The sequence below is a fragment of the Pan paniscus genome, chromosome 15 (genome assembly GCF_029289425.2).
Source record: "Pan paniscus chromosome 15, NHGRI_mPanPan1-v2.0_pri, whole genome shotgun sequence".
NCBI lineage: Eukaryota > Metazoa > Chordata > Mammalia > Primates > Hominidae > Pan > Pan paniscus.
This window is the reverse complement of record NC_073264.2, coordinates 31268501-31289816: the sequence shown is the minus strand read 5'-3', so window position 1 is coordinate 31289816 and position 21316 is coordinate 31268501.

Sequence of the window (21316 nt, the reverse complement as noted above, 5' to 3'; positions counted from 1 at the left end):
CTTTACAGACAAGCAAATGCTGAGGGATTTTGTCACCACCAGGCCTGCCTTACAAGAGCTCCTGAAGGAAGCACTAAACAGGGAAGGGAAGAACTGGTACCAGCCACTGCAAAAACATGCCAAATTGTAAAGACCATTGATGCTAGGAAGAAACTGCATCAACTAATGAGCAAAATAACCAGCTAACATCATAATGACAGGATCAAATTCACACATAACAATATTAACCTTAAATGTAAATGGGCTAAATGCTCCAATTAAAAGACACAGACTGGCAAATTGGATAAAAAGTCAAGACCCATCAGTGTGCTCTATTCAGGAGACCCATCTCATGTGCAGAGACACACATAGGCTCAAAATAAAGGGATGGAGGAGTATTGACCAAGCAAACGGAAAACAAAGAAAAGCAGGGGTTGCAATCCTAGTCTCTGATAAAACAGACTTTAAACCAACAAAGATCAAAAGAGACAAAGAAGGCCATTGCATAATGGTAAAGGGATCAATTCAACAAGAAGAGCTAACTATCCTAAATATATATGCACCCAATACAGGAGCACCCAGATTCATAAAGCAAGTCCTTAGAGACCCACGAAGAGACTTAGACTCCCACACAATAAGAATGGGGGACTTCAACACCCCACTCTCAACATTAGACAGATCAACGAGACACAAAGTTAACAAGGATATTCAGGATTTGAACTCAGCTCTGCACCAAGCGGACCTAATAGACATCTACAGAACTCTCCACCCCAAATCAACAGAATATACATTCTTCTCAGCACCACATCACACTTATTCCAAAATTGACCACATGGTTGGAAGTAAAGCACTCCTCAGCAAATGTAAAAGAACAGAAATTATAACAAACTGTCTCTCAGACCACAGTGCAATCAAATTAGAACTCAGGATTAAGAAACTCACTCAAAACCTCTCAACTACACGGAAACTGAACAACCTGCTACTGAATGACTACTGGGTACATAACGAAATGAAGGCAGAAATAAAGATGTTCTTTGAAACCAATGAGAACAAAGACACAACATACCAGAATCTCTGGGACACATTTAAAGCAGCGTGTAGGGGGAAATTTATAGCACTAAATGCCCACAAGAGAAAGCAGGTAAGATGCATAATCGACACCCTAACATCACAATTAAAAGAACTAGGGAAGCAAGAGCAAACACACTCAAAAGCTAGCAGAAGGCAAGAAATAACTAACATCAGAGCAGAACTGAAGGAGATAGAGACACAAAAAATCCTTCAAAAAATCAATGAATCCAAGAGCTGGTTTTTTGAAACTATCAACAAAATTGATAGACTGCTAGCAAGATTAATAAAGGAGAAAAGAGAGAAGAATCAAATAGACACAATAAAAAATGATAAAGGGGATATCACCACCAATCCCACAGAAATACAAACTACCATGAGAGAATAATATAAACACTTCTATGCAAATAAACTAGAAAATCTAGAAGAAATGGATAAATTCCTGGACACATAAACCTCCCAAGACTAAACCAGGAAGAAGTTGAATCCCTGAATAGACCAATAACAGGCTCTGAAATTGAGGCAATAATTAATAGCATACCAACCAAAAAAAGTCCAGGACCGGACCGATTCACAGCTGAATTCTACCAGAGGTACAAAGAGGAGCTGGTACCATTCCTTCTGAAACTATTCCAATCAATAGAAAAAGAAGGACTCCTCCCTAACTCATTTTATGAGACCAGCATCATCCTGATACCAAATTTGGCAGAGATACAACAAAAAAAGAGAATTTTAGACCAATATCACTGATGAACATCGATGCAAAAATCCTCAATAAAATACTGACAAACCAAATCCAGTGGCACATCAAAAAGCTTATCCACCATGATCAAGTGGGCTTCATCCCTGGGACGCAAGGCTGGTTCAACATACACAAATCAATAAACGTAATCCATCATATAAACAGAACCAAAGACAAAAACCACTTGATTATCTCAATAGATGCAGAAAAGGCCATTGACAAAATTCAACAGTCCTTCATACTAAAAACTCTCAATAAACTAGGTATTGATGGGACATATCTCAAAATAAAAGGAGCTATTTATGAGAAACCGACAGCCAATATACTGAATGGGCAAAAACGGGAAGCGTTCCCTTTGAAAACTGGCACAAAACAGGAATGCCCTCTCTCACCGCTCCTATTCAACATAGTGTTGGAAATTCTGGCCAGAGCAATCAGGCAGGAGAAAGAAATAAAGGGTATAAAATTAGGAAAAGAAGAAGTCAAATTGTCCCTGTTTGCAGATGACATGATTGTGTATTTAGAAATCCCCATTGTCTCAGCCCCAAATCTCCTTAAGCTGATAAGCAACTTCAGCAAAGTCTCAGGATACAAAATCAATGTGCAAAAATCACAAACATTCCTATACACCAATAACGGATAAACAGAGAGCCAAATCATGAGTGAACTCCCGTTCACAATTGCTACAAAGAGAATAAAATACTTAGGAATACAACTTACAAGGGTTGTGAAGGACCTCTTCAAGGAGAACTACAAACCACTGCTCAACGAAATAAAAGAGGACAAAAACAAATGGAAGAACATTCCATGCTCATGGATAGGAAGAATCAATATCGTGAAAATGGCCACACTGCCCAAGGTAATTTATAGATTCAATACCATCCCATCAAGCTACCAATGACTTTCTTCACAGAATTGGAAAAAAACTAATTTAAAGTTTATATGGAACCAAAAAAGAGCCCACATTGCCAAGACAATCCTAAGCCAAAAGAACAAAGCTGAAGGCATCACACTACCTGACTTCAAACTACACTACAAGGCTACAGTAACCAAAACAGCATGGTACTGGTACCAAAACAGAGATATAGACCAATGGGACAGAACAGAGCCCTCAGAAATAATACCACACATCTACAACCATCTGATCTTTGACAAACCTGACAAAAACAAGAAATGGGGAAAGGATTCCCTATTTAATAAATGGTGCTGGGAAAACTGGCTAGCCATATGTAAAAAGCTGAAACTGGATCCCTTCCTTACACCTTATACAAAAATTAATTCAAGATGGATTAAAAGACTTAAATGTTAGACCTAAAACCATTAAAACTCTAGAAGAAAACCTAGGCAATACCATTCAGGACATAGGCATGGGCACAGACTTCATGACTAAAACACCAAAAGCAATGTCAACAAAAGCCAAAATTGACAAACAGGATCTAATTAAACTCAAGAGCTTCAGCACAGCAAAAGAAACTACCATCAGAGTGAACAGGCAGCCTACAGAATGGGAGAAGATTTTTGCAATCTACTCATCTGACAAAGGGCTAATATCCAGAATCTACAAAGAACTTAAACAAATGTACAAGATAAAAGCAAACAACCCCATCAAAAAGTGGGCAAAGGATATGAACAGACACTTCTCAAAAGAAGACATTTATGCAGCCAACAGACACATGAAAAAATGCTCATGATCACTGGCCATCAGAGAAATGCAAATCAAAACCATAATGAGATACCATCTCACACCAGTTAGAATGGCGATCATTAAGAAGTCAGGAAACAACAGGAGTTGGAGAGGATGTGGAGACATAGGAACACTTTTACACTGTTGGTTTGACTGTAAACTAGTTCAACCATTGTGGAAGACAATGTGGCAATTCCTCAAGGATCTAGAACTAGAAATACCATTTGACCCAGCCATCCCATTGCTGGGTATATACCCAAAGGATTATAAATCATGCTGCTATAAAGACACATGCACACGTATGTTTATTGCAGCACTATTCACAATAGCAAAGACTTGGAACCAATGCAAATGTCCATCAAATATAGACTGGATTAAGAAAATGTGGCACATATATACCATGGAATACTATGCAGCCATAATAAAGCATGAGTTCATGTCCTCTGTAAGGACATGGATGAAGCTGGAAACTATCATTTTCAGCAAACTATCGCAAGGACGGGAAACCAAACACTGAATGTTCTCACTCATAGGTGGAAATTGAACAATGAGAACACTTAGACACAGGGTGGGGAACATCACACCATGGGGCCTGTCGTGGGGTGGAGGTAGTGTGGAGGGATAGCATTAGGAGATATACCTAATGTAAATGACAAGTTAATGGGTGCAGCACACCTACATGGCACATGTATACATATGTAACAAACCTGCACGTTGTGCACATGTACCTTAGAACTTAAAGTATAATAATAAAAAATAAGAAAAAAATTACTATACGTAAACGTTTTGCACATAGGTCACTTCTGAGTCATTGTCTTGCATGAATGTTTCTGACTGATGAAACCATAGCCACATTTCCACAACCTAGCTACTAGACTCTCTAGGACATGTGGGAGTTTTTAAGATGAAATCAACCTTGAGAAAGTAGAATTTAGAGTGTGGCAAAATATAAAAATGCAAAGTGGTTGTTCAAAATGTATTTGACAGGCAAACATAAATGAGTGATGTCTCTCTCAGCCCAACTTTTAGCTGACAAAATCACTATATATTCTTCTACCATATTAAATTTACAAACCATAGCAACAATACTATGTTCCAACCTTGTATAATATAAATATCAGTTATAATTAAAACACGCTTACTGTTTTCCAAATTCTCTTCAGTTACTTTATGAAGCTTCAAGCCTGACATCTGGGTAATGTCCATTTCTCCTCTGATTTATTCACAATTTTTTCTGGATATTTTCTAACCTATGGAAAAATATAATAATTATTAGAAAAGGTAGGGCATGGGAAATGTTAATCTATAGACATTTACATGATCACCAAGAAAGAAAAAGCAGGTGTCTACAGGTGTTATGGTTGGAATGTTCCCTCAAAAACTTATGTTGAAATTTAATTGCCATTGTGACAGTATTAAGAGGTAGGACTTTTAAGAGGTAAGTATGTCATAAGGGCTCTGCCTTCATCAATAAATTAATACCATTATCCAAGGAGTGGGTTGGTTATGGGTTCCTCCTCAAGAATTCTCAGCCTACTCTTCATTCAAGAAACTCTGTGTTGTGAATTGACTCGGAGCCATGGCGTGGAGGCACAATCCTGGAGTCTGTTTTCTAGGCTTACTTGCTGCTGCTGTTGTTTGTTTATTTGTTTTTGTATTACTTATACAGATCAAGTGGGACCTTAATGGTTACACAACGTTTTCAGACCCAGGGACCCCCTAATCAATCAGCAAGGCAAAGTGTGTGTCAAACCACTTGGATTATCACAACGTGGTTAAGTGCTGCTAATGAGGCTCATATTAATGGCAGCATCTCCCACCTTTGTTTTCATCCTGTAGGGAATAGATACTGCACACTTTTCAAAGATGCTTGTATCTGTTTTTTATGGCTTTTAGAAATCATGTATTTTCCTTTTTCTGGACCCATATTTAAAGTATTGCTTCCATATACATTATATTTCATTTGTACTGCTTTCGTACCTTAAAATGCTTTCTCACATATATTCCTGCAGGTAGTTGCTAATATAACTTGGCAAAACATTGCTTTTCTTTTCCTTTGGTGGGTAAGCCTTTTCTTCCTGGGTTTAATTTTGCCCTAGCTTCTTGGAGCATTCTGGACTCTGACACTAGCTATGGGTCCAAGGCATTGCAAGGTGTCAGGAATGGGTTGTGAAGAAAGTTATACCACCTCCTGAGGTAACTGCCTCAGGCAACGTGCTTACATGGTTTTCAGGGAAGCAGGAACAACCGATTAAACACTGGAGAAAAAGCTATTTCTTCTACTAAGGGATGTTTAGTAAATTTGAGTGTTCAAAGTACTCTGAGTTTTCAGGGTTTTCCCATCTGTCTCAATTACAATTCCATGGAAGTGTCTTAACTTTCAGTAAGAGTCATGGTACCGTTAGAATTCATCTGACGTAATTGAGAAACCACAGCATTAGACTGTGCATTTAATTTTCAGTTTCATTAGTCCTGCAGAGAGGAGAGCTAATTTTAGGGTAATCATTTTATCGCCCTGGCTTTTTTACTACATTGAGCTGAGAATTTAAAATTTAAGGTGTTCTTTCCTTTCTTTCAAAGCTTAAGCACATTTAGAAGTAGCCAAGTCACCCTATAGCTCTTACGTGCTTCATGTCCATTGTACTTTTGTAAGCATAAACTCCCCTACTTCCTTGCCTTCTATAGTAACATTATTCCAGGTGACCAAGAGCACAGATGATAAATATAAGCAAGTGTTTCATTTTAGTATGCCATGGGTACCAGTGCTCTTTTCTCTAGAACGAATTGTATTCTCAGAGCTTTCAAATCCAACCTTCCAGATAATGAATCCCAGATACTCATTTCCTTGAAGGTTCCTTGCACTTTTAATACAAATTATTCTATTAAACAACCTTAGTTGCAAGGAAACACATTCATTCCACCCAGATTAAGCAGAATAGATATTTATTAAAGATACTAGATAGCATGTATACTCATTGATTGTGCTAGGGTAATAAACAGGGTAAGCTCACCAGAACAATACCCATAGTCTATTGCCAATTTCTGAATTGCTTCGAAAACAGTCCCAAGGGAGAAGCTACCTGTGACACTGCCACCTCCACAGCCACCAGAAAAAAAATGTGTGCTCTGCCAGAGCTTTTCCCTACTTGATCACTTCCAAATTGAAGACATAATGTAGGTGGAAATGATTATTGGAAACTGGTCCCTGCCTGTAATTCTGGGCACAAGAAAAGCTGGGAAATGCAGTTTTAAAATTGTATCTTGAGAAAACAGAATTTATCTTGTGGTAAATACAAAAATGCAGGTGGGTTTTCAAAAGATGTGCAGCCAAAAATGACAAATGTATACTACATATGGCTATTGTGTTTAAAATATTTCATAAAACTTGTGAAAATATTTTAATAATTATATCTGCCTTTATCTCATATATTTGTAACATAGAAATGGTTCTTAAATAAGTGGTATCATACTTTTAGCAAGGTAACCATAAGTATAATTTTACTAAGAAACATCTAGAGTCAAGATGTAATATTGTAAACAATATCCCTACAAGTACAGTCTACAGACATAATTGACATTTGATTATATCACTCTTATCTTTCAGACTTTATATTTGAAGGAAACTTCTAGGTGGCAACTGAATCAACAAATTCATCATTATTATTTTCAATCTGTTTGTATGAGTTATCAATTTAAGATGTACAGTTCTTCATTAAAATATAAATAGAGGATGTGTGTATTTTTTGAGCATGGCTTATTTGATCATATTTATAAGGAATTCAACATGACTGGAAAATCTACACATTCCACAGAGACTATATCTGTATGTGTGTGCACACACATATGCATATATATTTTTTAATATATATTGTTCATAAATGGAGAAAGCTGAACATAGCAGTCCTTTTATTCATTAGAACATAACAGGGCTGGGTGCAGTGGCTCACGCCTGTACTCCCAGCACTTTGGGAGGCCGAGGTGGGAGGATCACTTGAGGTCAGGAGTTCGAGACCAGCTTGGCCAATATGGCAAAAACCTGTCTCTACTAAAAATACAAAAACTAGTTGGGCATGATGGCACACACCTGTAATCCCAGCTACTCGGTAGGCTGAGGCAGGAAAATTGCTTGAACCTGGGAGGCAGAGGTTGCAGTGAGCCGAGATTGCACCACTGCACTCCAGCTTGGGCAACAGAGTGAGACTCCATCTCAAAAAAAAAAAAAGTTTTTTTGACATTATTATTATGTCAAATAATTAATGTCAAAAAAACTTTATAAGAAACCTTAAGGGCTGGGCGCGGTGGTTCATACCTGTAATCCCAGCACTTTGGGAGGCTGAAGCAGGCGGATCACGAGGTCAGGAGATCAAGACCATCCTGGCTAACACGGTGAAACCTGTCTCTACTAAAAGTAGAAAAAAATTAGCCGGGCGTGGTGGCAGGAGCCTGTAGTCCCAGCTACTCAGGAGGCTGAGACAGGAGAATGGCATGAACCCGGGAGGCGGACCTTGCAGTGAGCCGAGATGGCGCCACTGCATTCCAGCCTGGGCAATAGAGCGAGACTCTGTCTCAAAAAATTAAATAAACAAATAAACAAACCTTAAGATTTAATTTAGAAAAGAATTTCCTTAAGGTTCAGGACTGGATCCTCTTTTCTTTCTTCTTCAGAACTATGTAGCTAATCAAATGTGTTAAAAGCATAAGTTCAACATACTCAGATTCTAATACTTCCCTTCCAACCTTTGTCTTCTTGTGCTTGTTACCTCAGTAAATTGCACCACCACCACCACCATCACTTATAAAACCAAAAACCTACTGAAGCAGATGCTGTCAGCACTCCCACTCCCTATATTCTCTTGGGTTTCACCATTTCTATGTATACCATCTGTATTAGTCTATTTTCACACTGCTATAAAGAACTACCCAAGACTGGGTGATTTACAAAGAAAAGAGGTTTAATTGACTCACAATTCTCCATGGTTTGGAAGGCCTCAGGAAACTAACAACCATGGCAGAAGGGGAAGGGGAAGCAAAGGCAAGTCTTACATGGTAGCAGGACGGTGGTGGGAGTGGGGAGGGGACTGCCAAACACTTTTAAACCATCAGATCTTGTGAAAACTCACTGTCAATAGAACAGCATGGGGGAAACTGCCCCCATGAACCAATCACCTCCCACCAGGTCCCTCCCTCAGCGCCTGGGGATTACAATTTGAGATGAGATTTTTGTGGCGACACAGAGCCAAACCATATCACCATCCAACTTCCAAGTGTCAATATCTGCATCTCTTCCCTGTGGGCTTTCTCTCAACATTAGAGGCTACTCTGCCTCAACGCAAAGCATGCTGAATTTGCCTAAGAAGTAATGCCAGAATTAACATCCAGTTGGGAGCAGCCCTCAATTAATAAATGATAAGAGTTAATGTAAAAACACCACAGTTCCTTCATCCCTATGGTGGAATAAATCTCAGAAGCATGTTTTTTCCAGATTAAATTCTAGTCACCCACAATGATAACTTGTTTGATAATTGTGAAAATTGCAAAATATGGTCATAGTTCTCTCCATGTTAGTATGCATGTTCCTTTGTAAGGTGAGACTGCTGTCCCTTCTGACAAAAAGTAGAGTACTCCATCTCTATTTATTTAGAGTGTTTATTACTTAGAGTGTTTATTGTTTTGTATAATTTCTTAGTTACTGCTCTAGGTAATACAATATGCACATAGAAGTTATCATAATCTACTGTAATTGACATTTTAACAGTTTAAGAGATGTGTAGAATACTCAGTTTCATTTAGGATCTTTTACCCTCCCTTCCTGCTTTTAAAATATAGTTGTCTTAAGTATTTCCTTTATATACATCAAGTGCTACATCAGATAGTATTATAGTTTTTGTCTCAACCATAAGATATGATTTAAGAAACTTATGAGAAGTAATATAGTCTATTATATTGACCCTTATTTTTATACATTCTTTCTTTTTGGAAGTTCTTTCTTTTCTGAGGTTTTGAGTCTTCTTCTGTTACAATTTCCTTTCTCTTTAGAGAACTCCTTTTGCCCACCCTTCAAGGGCAGATTCCTTGGAAATGAATTCTATTAGTTTTATTTTTTCTGAGAATGTCCCTATTCCCTCTTCATTACTGAATGATATTTTCACCAGATAAGAATTCTCAATTGACCACTATTTTCTTTCAGTTATTTTAAAATGTGCTGCTTCTTTCTGGCCTCTGAGGTTTCTGATGAAAAATCTATTGTTGTTTGAATTGTTTTTCCCCTATCATTGATTCCCTCTGGTTACTTTCTTTTCCTTTACATTTCAGAAGTTTAATTATAACATATCTTGGTACGAAATTTTTGAGGTTTATTCTATTTCGGTTTCACATCTGTGGGATAAGCTTCTTAAATCTGTAGGTTTATGTGTTTTACCAAGTTTGGGAGATTTTCAGCCATTTTTTCTTTGAATACTGTATTGGTCTCATTTTTCTCTTCCCTTTTTCCAACTCTAGTGAAACAAACAGTAGCTCTTAATATTGTACCATTAGCCTGAAACTTTGTTCAGTTTTGAAAGTATATTTTCCTTTGTTTTTCAGATTGTATAAATTCTATTGATCTGTCCTCAATTTACTGATTCTATGTTTGGTTGTTTCCACTCTACTATTGGGCCCATAAAGTTAGTTATTTTTTCTGTTATTTTGTTTTTCAGTTCTATAATCTCCATTTGGTTGTTTTTTTAACAGAACTTTTATTTATTTTCTGATTTTCTATTTTTTCATTTATCCCAAAAAAATTTTTAATGGCTTATTGAGACTTTTTATAATGTTTGCTTTAAAATTCTTGTCAATTAATTCCAACGTCTGATTCTTCTCCATTTTGGAATCCATTGGCTGTTTTTTCTCACTCATGTTGTGATTTTCCTGGCTCCTGGTATGACAAGTGATTTTTCTATTGTTTCCTGGATATTTTGGACACTATATTATGAGACTCTGGACCCTTTTACTATCCTTTTGTTTAGAGGGCAATCCCCCAGTGAGCTGTAGCCTGAGGGCTGGGTGGGTGTTTATGCTCAGCTTCTTGCTGGGTTCCACTGACACCAACCACACAGAATTGGAGCACTGACTTACACTGTCTCACCTGTCAAGCTAGAATCCTATATCTAGTGAAAATACTCGTTGGGAATTAAGGTAAAATTAAAACAGTCTCAGGTGAAAGAAGACTAAGATAATTCAAATGTAGCTAGCAAAACTTCTCTAGAAGAATTGCAGAAGAAAGTTCTTCTGGTGGCACTTTTGGAAATAGAAGTGAAGGACACAGCCAGTCTTGCTAAGAGATTGGTTATGTTGAAAGAGTAAGTAAACTGAGCAAATAAGTAAAAATATTGAGAGTGATGGGAACCAAGTTTCTCATGTTGAAAAATATGTTAACAAACTCAGAAATTTGTTGCATGTATTAATAACTTGTTGCTTTTTATTAATGAATAGTATTACATGGTACAGATTTACCAGAGTCTGTTTAACTGTCCACCTATTGAAGGAAATTAGAATTGTTTTTAATTTGGGTCTATTAAAATAAAGTTGCTATGGACATTCATGTATGTTTTCATTTCTGGGGGATAAGTGTCCAGGCAGAAGTTTGCTGGGTTGAATGGTAAATATGTATTTAGTTTTTTTAAAGATACTACCAAAATATTTTCCAGAGTGAATGTGGCATTTTACATTTCCACCATCCTTGCTAGCATTTAATATTGTCACTACTTTTTTGTTATAGCCATTCTGATCGTTGTGTAGTGATAACTCATTCTGTTCTTTATTTGCATGTTCTAATGGCTAGTGATGTTGAAACATCTTTCACGTGTTCCTTTGCCACCTATTTATTCATTTTATGAGATATCTTTTCATGTCTGGTTGCCCATTTCCTTATTGGATTGGTTCTTTACTGTTAAATTTAAGATTTTTTTTTTCTAAAAAGAAAATTGTGTTCTATATTTGTGTCCTTTATCAGAGATGTGGTTTGTCAATGTTTTTTCCCAGGCTATAATTTGTCTTTCCATCCTTGTTTAACAAGGTATTTTCCTTAATAACACTTTTAATTTTATGAGGTTGTATTTACTGTTATGAATCATGCTTTTGGTGTCATGTCTAAGAATGTTATTAAATTATAGATTTAATGTCCTTAGTAGTTATAGGGCTATTCAGTTACATAGTTTATATTGGGTAAGTTGTGGTATATGTGCTTTTCAAAAAATTGCTCCTTTTCATCTGAGTTGTCAAATATATATTTATAGAGCTCTTTATGATGTCTTCTTATTATCATTTTGGCATCTTCAGGGTCTGTAGTGATATTCCTTGCTTCATTCCTGATATCAAAAATTTGTGTCTTTTCTCTTTTTCTTTGTCATCCTTGCGAGAGGTTTGTCAATTTTATTGAACTTTTAAAAGAGCCCATTTTTATTTCATTGATTTTCTCTACTTTTTATTTTCAACTTTACTTTCTGCTCTTTATTATTTCTTTCCTTCTGCTTGCTTTGGGTTTATTTTCCTCTTGTTTTTTGATGTGGAATCTTAGATTTTTGATTTGATATTTCTCTCTTCTCTAATATATGCCTTTAGTGCAATAAATTTCCCTCTCACCATTCCTTTAGCTGCATCCCACACATTTTTATATGTTATATTTTTATTTTCATTTGGTTCAATATATTTATTTCCCCAAGACTTCCTTTTGGGCTCATTGTTTATTTAAAAGTGTGCTGTTTTAGGCCAGGCATGGTGGCTCATGCCTGTAATTCCAGCACTTTATGAGGCAGAGGCAGGCAGATCACCTGAGGTCTGGAGTTCAAGACCAGTCTGGCTAACATGGTGAAACCCCATCTCTACTAAAAATACAAAAAATTAGCCTGATGTGGTGGTGTGCACCTGTAATCCCAGCTACTTGGGAGGCTGAGGTAGGAGAATCGCTTGAACCTGGGAGGCAGAGGTTGCAGTGAGCTGAGCTCACGCCATTGCACTCCAGCCTGGGCAACAAGAGCGAAACCTCGTCTCCCCCACCCCCCGCCCCCCCAAAAAAGTAGTGTATTGTTTAGCTTCCAAGTGTTTTTAGGTTTTCTTGTTACTGTTTTGTAATTAATTTACAGTTTGATTTAATCGTATCAGAGAATACACTGTATGAGTTTAATTCTTTTATGTTTGTTGACATTTGTTTTATGGCCCAAGACATGATATATCTTGGTAAATGCTTTATGAATATTTGAAAAGAATGTTTATTCTGCTGTTGTTGGATAAAGTTAGTGTTATATGAGTGTGAATTTGATGTTGTTGGTTGATGGTATTGATTTTTTTATATACTTGCTGATTTTCTGTCTAGTTATTCTATTAAGAGAGGGATATTGACATCTACAACTGTGTGAGTTTGTCTATTTCTTCTTTCGTGTCTTTCAGATTCTTTTCTTCTTTTTGTTCATTTATTTTGTAGTTCTGCTGTCTGGGACATATACAATTACGATTGCTATGTCTTCTTGGTGGGCTGACCCTTTCATTGGTTATTTAATATTCTCCGTTGTCCCTGGTAACTTTTTTCAGTCTGAAGTCGAATTTATCTAATATTAATATAAACATTCCTCTTTTCTTTTCATTAATGTTTGCATGGTATCTCTTTTTCTATTGCTTTACTTTCAATTTTCCTATATTTTTATATGTGAAATGCATTTCTTAGAGTTAACCTATATTAGTAATAATTTTAATCCACTCTGATAATCTCTGTCTTTTAATTAATATATTTAGACCATGTATATTTAATGTAATTATTAATATATTAGGGCTTAATGTCTACTATTTTATATTTTGTTTTCTGTTAATCCCCTCTGTTTTCCTTTTCTATTTTTTTCTGCTTTCTTATGTGTTATTTGAGCATTTTAAAAAGTAATTCTAATTTGCCTGTAATATACTTTATTGTATATTTGTATAGTTTTTTAATGGTTGCTTTAGATTTTATATTATACATACATAACTTATTATAGTATTCTGGTAACAAATTTTTATCCATTTGAATGAAGCGTAGAAACCTTTCCTCCCCTTAAGTCCCCTTGTCTCCCCTGTTGATAACAAAACTGCCTAAACTATTTTCTCTACATAGATTGAGAACCACATCATAACAAGAATGTTACAATTGTCTTTCAACCATCAAATCTTATTTTAAAAATTCAAGAGCAGAAAGTTTATTGTATTTGCCTATGTATTTACTTTTTCTATTGTTATTGCTTCCTTATTTATGTTCCAAGTTCCCTTCTTTTATTATTTTCTTTCTGTTTCAATAATTTCCTTTAGCTATTCTTTTAGGGTAGGTCATCTGGAGAACAAATTCTGTTTAGTTTTCTTCCAACTGAGAATGTCTTGATTTTTCCTTTATTCTTAAAGGATATTTTCACTGGATATAGAATTTTGGGTTGAGAGATTTTTTTTTCCTTCTACATTGAACAATATTGTGCAGCTTCCTTCTAGCCTTCATGGATTCTCATTAGAAACACACTTTCAGTGGAATTATTTTTCTTCTACAGGTGAGGTGTTATTTCTTTCTCACTCTTTTTAAGATATTTTCCTTTAGTTTTCAGAAGTTTGATTCTGATGTAACTTGGTACAGAATGTCTTTGGTTTATCCTGTTATGGTTTGTTCAACTACTTGAATTTGTAGGTTTATGTCTTTTGTCAAATTTTAGAAATTTTTAGCTATTATTTGTTTGAATATGCCCTCTTTCTTCTCTGTGGGATTCTAATATCATGAATGGCAAACCTTTTTATCATCTCAATGAAACCTTAAGCTCTGTCCATTTTTTTGTCTGTTTGTTTCAGTCTAGTTTTTCTCTTATTCAGACTGGTGACTTCCATTGTTCTATCTTCAAGTCCATAGATTCTTTTGTCTTTTTTAGTCTGTTGAGTCAATTTGGTGAGATTTTTACTGGATATTCAGTTATTATTTTTTCAGTTGTGAAATTTTCTTTTTTTTTTGCTAAAATTCCTTTTTTTGCTAAAGCTTTCTATTTCTTTTTGAGTCTATTTTTTATCTGTTTCAAACGTATTTCTAATTGTTTATTGAAGTCTTTTTATAATGTCTGAGTTAAATTAATTGTCGGATAATATCAACATCTTTGACATCTAGGTAGTGGTGTCTGTTGATTATCTTTTCTCATTCAAGTTAGGATTTCCTCGTTCTTGTTGTGACAGTACTTTTGATTGTGTTCTAGACATTTTTGATATTGTTTTAGGATAACTAGGGTTTTATTTGCATCTTTTGTTTTAGCAAGACTCCCTTGACACTGTGCCAGAAGAGTATGGCAGGTACCATCTTATTACTGCCAGGTTGTGGGGGAAGTCCAATTCCCCACTCAGTTTCCATTGCCATTTTAATAGGGAGGTGCAATTCATTGCTGGATGGGTATGGAATTTCAGGCTCCTCACTAGACCTCTGCTGACTTCACTTCAGTAGTAGGGGATGGAATGCCTTATTATGGCTGAGAGGGGTTGAAAGTCTGGGTTTACCAAGTGCTCTCTACTGATAGGAGATTGCTGATACCTGGCAGAACTCAAAGTCCAGACTGGCTAATAGTCTTTCAATGATACTGCTCCAGGGGCAGGGTGATGGGTATTGTATGTGTGTGCCTGGGGCAGGGAGGGTTTTCTGTTATTGAGGGGTGATGAAGGTTGAAGTATAGTCTTCCCTCTGGGGCTTTGGGTCACAGTTTTTTCCATGGTGTTAGGTTGAAGTTACTCTCTCAAAGTTTTTGCCTGTTTGGCTGCCCCTTCCTGTCCTAGAGAAATCAGAGAAAGCAGGATTTTCTTAGCACTCCTTTGTTTGCATCTGTTGGTGTTTCCAGGTTGCAGGGTTCTCCAGCACCCATCTAAGATATATGAGGCAAGAAGAAAACACAGGGAATACACTTCTATGTTATTCTCTGGGTGTCAAGATCTCTAGTCAGTCTTTCTTCTTCTCTTCACTTTTCAGAGTCCCCTGAATTTCTATTATGTCCAGAGTTTTTAGCTATACTTAGCAGGAGGAATGAGGAGAAATACATCTATTCCATGTTATCCAGAATTGGAAGCCCTGTAAATGCCCTTTTACATTTCAACTTTTGTATATATTTTACACCAATCATATAATATTAATTATGTATATATTAAGTTACAAATAAACATACAAACACATATATAGAAGGTATATGCTTAAATTTTTTTTTACTAATGGGGTGCAGAGCTAAATGCAGGTTGCAGAGCAGAGTTGTAAGCATTGCTGAGTCATTTCTGGGCCTAACTCTTCTACTAACTCACACAATTTGGGGCATTCATTTTTTTCACCTCTGAAATGAAGCATTTGCCAAGATAGTCTCTAAGACCACCACTTTTTCCTCTAAAAGCCTACAAATAATTATCAGTAGTATGCCTTCTAAAAGATATAAAATACCACATAAAATTGTTTCTATTTATGTTTTATTTAAAGCATATTTAAATCCTAACATGTATTAATTTCCTCAAGAGTAAAGTTCTATTCCATTTTTATTACAATCATCTAATCAAGATTGATCTCATACATGTAATTGTTAAAGAAAAACAGTAAAATTGATTTAAAAGGGTGTATTATCCTAATTTTCTATGATTTAAGTTCATGGTTGCACTACCTTATTAATTTAGTAGTTTTGGACATTTTTCAGTAATATATTCTCCTCACACGCTTTTCTCATGGAACCGAAATGGTAAAAATATCTGAAAGAGGCTATTTTATCTCAGGCTTAGTGGTCCAAGATCATAGACTGGTGTGTTTTGTGCTCTGTGTGCATATATATTCCTTCTACTCAAACACATCATATGCTACTACCTTTGCTAGGGTTGTGTATTCATTTGTTCTCATACTGCTATAAAGAAATACCTGAGACAGGGTAATTTATAAAGAAAAGAGGTTTAATTGGCTCACAGTTCTTCAGGTTGTACAGGAAGCAAGGCAGCATCTGCTTGGCTTCTGGGGAGGCCTTGGGAAACTTACAATCTTGGTGGAAGGTGAAGGGGGAGGTGGCACCTCCTATGGCCTGAGCAGGAGGAAGACAGAGAAAGGTGGGAGGTGCCACATACTTTTAAATAACAAGATCTCACAAGAACTCTATCATGAGACAGCACAAAGGGGATGGTGCTAAACCATTCATGAAGGATCCACCCCCATGATCCAATCACCTCCCACCAGGCTCTGCCTCCAACAATGGGAATGACAATAGAACATGAGATTTGGGTGGAAACACAGATCCAAACCATAACATTCCGCCTCTGGCCCCTCTCAAATCTCATGTCCTTCTCACACTGAAAAATACAATAATGGCTTCCCAACAATCCCCAAATTCTTAATTCAACATTAAATCAAAAGTCCAAAGTCTCATCTGAGACAAGGCTAATCCCTTCCACCTGTGAGCCTGTAAAATAAAAAACAAGTCAGTTACTCCCAAGATACAATGGGGGTACAAGCATTGGGTAAATATTCCCATTCCAAAAGGGAGAAATCAGCCAAAAGAAAGGGGCTACAGGCTCCACAGAAGTCTGAAACCCATCAGACAGTCATTAAATCTTAAAGCTCCAAAATAATCTCCTTTGACTCCATGTCTCACATCCAGAGCCCACTGGTTCAAGGGGTGGATTCCCAAGGCCTTGGGCAGCCCTGCTCCTGTGGCTTTTCAGGGGTCCCCCGACAGCTGCTTTTATGGGCTGGTGTTGACTGCTTGTGGCTTTTCCAGGGACATGGCGCAAGCTGTCAGTGGATCTACCATTCTGGGTTTTGGAGGATGGTGGCCCTCTTCTCACAGCTCCTCTAGGTAGTGCCCCAGTGGGAACTCTGTGTGGGGCCCTCAGCCCCACATTTCCCCTTGATACTGCCCAACTAGAGGTTCTCCATGAGGGAACCACCCCTGCAGCAGGCTTCTGCCTGGACAGTCATGCTTTTCCATACATCCCCTGAAATCTAGATGAAGGCTCCCTAGCCTCAACTCTTGCACTCTGCATATTTGCAGGTTAACACCATGTGGAAGCCACCAGGCTTATGGCTTGTACCCTCTGAAGCAGCAGCCCAAGCTGTACCTGGCCCCCTTTGACCTATGGCTGGAGCTGGAGTGGCTGGGACACAGTGAGCAGTGTCCCAAGTCTGTTCAAGATGGCAGGGCCCTGGGCCTGACCCACAAAACCTATTTCCCTCTTAGGCCTCTGGGCCTGTGATGGAGTAGGGGGAGGCCTTGAAGGTCTCTAAAATGCCTCAGAGGCCTTTTCCCCATTGTCTTTGCTATCAGCACTTGACTCCTTTCTACTTATGCAAATTTCTGCAGCCTGCTTGAATTCCTCCCTTGAAAATGGGCTTTTTTTTTTTTCCACATCACCAGGCTGCAAATTTTCCAAGCTTTTAGTTTCTGCTTCCCTTTTAAATATGTTTTGAGTTTTAGGTAATTTATTTGCTTATGCGTATTAGTATAAGTTGTTAGAAGCAGCCAGGATACATCTTGAATGCTTTGTTGCTTAGAAATTTCTTCCACCAGATACACTAAATCATCACTCTCAAATTCATAGTTCCACAGATCCCTAGGGCAGGGGCAGAATACAACCAAGCTCTTTGCTAAGGCCTAATGAAAGTGACCTTTACTCCAGTTCCCAATAAGTTCTTCACTTCCATCTGAGACCTCCTCAGCCTGGTCTTCACTGTCCATAACACTATCAGCATTTCGGTCAGAACAATTTAACAAGTTTCTAGGAAGTTCCAAACTTTTCCTCATTTTCCTGACTTCTGAGCTCTCCTCCACACTCTTCCAATCTCTGCCCATTACCCAGTTCCAAAGCTGCTTCCACATTTTCAAGTATCTTTATAGCAATGTCCCACTCCTCAGTACCAATTTTCTGTATTAGTCCATTCTCACACTGCTATAAAGAAATACCTAAGACTGGGTCATTTATAAAGAAAAGAAGTTTAATGGGCTTACAGTTCTGTGGGATGTACATCAGGCATGATGCTGGCATCTGCTTGGATTCTGCGGAGGCCTCAGGAAACAGATAATTATGGTAGAAGGCAAAGAAAAAGCCAGTACTTCACATGGCTGGAGCAGGAGGATGAGTTGGGGGAGGTGCACCATACTTTTAAACAATCAGCTCTTGTGAGAACTCGATCACAACTACCACCAAGGGGATGATGCTAAACCATTCATGAAAGATCCACCTCCATGATCCAATCACCTCCCGCCGGGCCCCACCTCCAACACTGGGTACTACAATTAAACATGTGATTTGCGTGGGAAGAGATCCAAACCATATCAGGCTGGCATAACAAAATGCCGAAGACCTGGTGGCTGCTATCATTTGAATGTGTCCCCCAAATTTCATGTGTTGGAAACTTAATGCTCAAATTTATGTGTTGATTGGAGGTAGGGCCTTGGGGAGGTAATTAGGATTAGATAAGGTCATTAAAGTGGGGGTCCTCATGATGGGATTGGTAGTTTTATAAAATGAGGAAGCAGGAACTGAGGTGAAACATGCTCTTGCCCTCTCACCACATAATGCCCTCTGTCATGTTATGAGTAGCAGGGAAGTCTTTACTAGTTTCCCACACCAAAATCTTGGACTTCCTAGCCTCCAGAAGTGTAAGAAATAAGTTTATTTTCTTTATAAATTGTCTAGTCTCATGTATTCAGTTATAACAACAGAAAATGGACAAAAACAGTGGCTTAAGCAACAAAAGTTTATTTTCTCACAATTCTGGAGGCTGGAAGTCCAAGATTAAGTGCTGGTAGGATCGGTTTCTGTGAGTCTTTCTCTTTGAATTGCAGATGGCCATCTTCTTGTCTTTGCACATGGTCCTCCTTCTGTGCACATCTTTCTGTATGCCCTAAAATCCTCTTATAAGGACACCAGTCAGACTGGATTAGAGCCCACAACTAATGGCTTCATTTTAACTTCATTACCCCTTCAAAGGCCCTATCTCCAAATGTAATCACATTCTGAGGTACTGGGGTTAGAGTTTCAACATATCAATTTTGCTAGGGATACAATTCAGTTCATAACATCCATATTCACCATTGTGACATTAAAAAAAATAAACTCTGTATTTTTGTTTGATTTTTTGTTTTTTGTTTTCTTTTTTTAGAGGCAGGGTCTCACTCTGTTGCCCACGCTAGAGAGCAGTGGCACAATCATAGCTAAATGTAACCTTGAACTTTCATAGCAGCTAAGATTATTTGGGAGTTTGAGGTGGGAGGATTACTTGAGCATAGGAGTTCAAGACAACAGGTGCATGCCACCACACCCAATTAATTTTTTATTTTTTTGTAGAGAAAGGATATTGCTGTGTTGCCCAGGTTGGTCTGGAACTCCTAGCCTCAAGCAATCTTTTCACCTTGACTTCCTAAAGTGCTGGGATTACAGGTATGAGCCACCTTGCCCAGCTAAATTCTGTATTTTTGAGATTAGGCTAAGAAGGCTATTTTATAATGCCTATAGGTTTAGTTTGACTAATACAGTACAGGTGTATGAGTGTGTGTGTGTTAGACATTCGTTCGAAAGAAGCTAGTCTTCCCCAGATTGTTTCAAAGCTGTGGGCTGCTAAAGTGTTCCACAGATAGCAATTTAACTACTTAAGTACATGGTTTGTTAGATATCAGACAGACATAATCTGAAGATGAACCAAGCAAATGCTATAGGCCAAATAGAATTGTGTTGTTTAATTACTTTTTAAACTATGTTAATTTAGGCAACTAAATTATTTTATCAATTTTATCATTACTCAATAGTCTATGACTTTGTAAGGTTAAAAAATAGATTTGATTGTTAAAATGGAAAGTTTTCATTTAACACAATTTTACTAGGCTTCACAAATCAGTTTTAAACATCCTTTTATTCCATCTGCTTTTGAACCATGTGCTGATGGTTTTTAAAGTACTATACTTTAGCATTAATTTGATTGGCACTTACATTTCCAGCCAATTAACAAAGGACTGGAAAAAATTATGGTTGGGAGGACTAGAAAAAAGTATGGTTGGGAGGAAAATTAAATGCAGTAAAGCTAATACCACTTTACAATTTCACTTGACAGTGATATTTCATCAAGTTAATTAATTTCTGTCATAATAAAATACAGTAAAAATATATACATATATATTCTATCACTTACTTTCTAGATATAGCATACATCACTGTTTTGATTTCTGACACCAGAACTGAACTGATGTTCTCTTGAGGTGTCAAATTTGATTTGAATATTCAATTTTTTTTTTTTTCTTGACAGAGTCTTGCTCTCTCACCCAGGCTGAATTGCAGTGGTGCGATCTCGGCTCACTGCAACATCTGCCTCCAGGATTCAAGCAATTCTCCTGTGTCAGCCTCCCAAGTAGTTGGGACTACAGGCGTGCACCACCATGCCTGGCTAATTTTTGTATTTTTAGTAGAGACGGGGTTTCACCATATTGGTCAGGCTGGTCTCGAACTCCTGAACTCAGGTGATACACCCACATTAGCCTCCCAAAGTGCTGGGATTACAGGTATGAGCCACTGCGCCTGGCCAGAATATTCAATTTTTAAAAATCTACAATGTCTTGATAATTAAAAAATAATTTTCTAGATTTTATATCATCTTAATGTGTTTCATAATTATGAATTCTTTGCAATTTCTTGCATCTGTAAATGACTGTATTTTAAGTCTTGAGACATAATCCTTGTTAGCACAGCCAATCCTTTCCACAATTCGTTAGTCTTAATTTATATTTTTTTCCTGCAACTGAATTTCTAAATCTTAGTTTCAGTTTATGATTATATTTTCTAACCAAGTAGCAGTGCCATTATTTGCAATTTTCTAAGTGTGC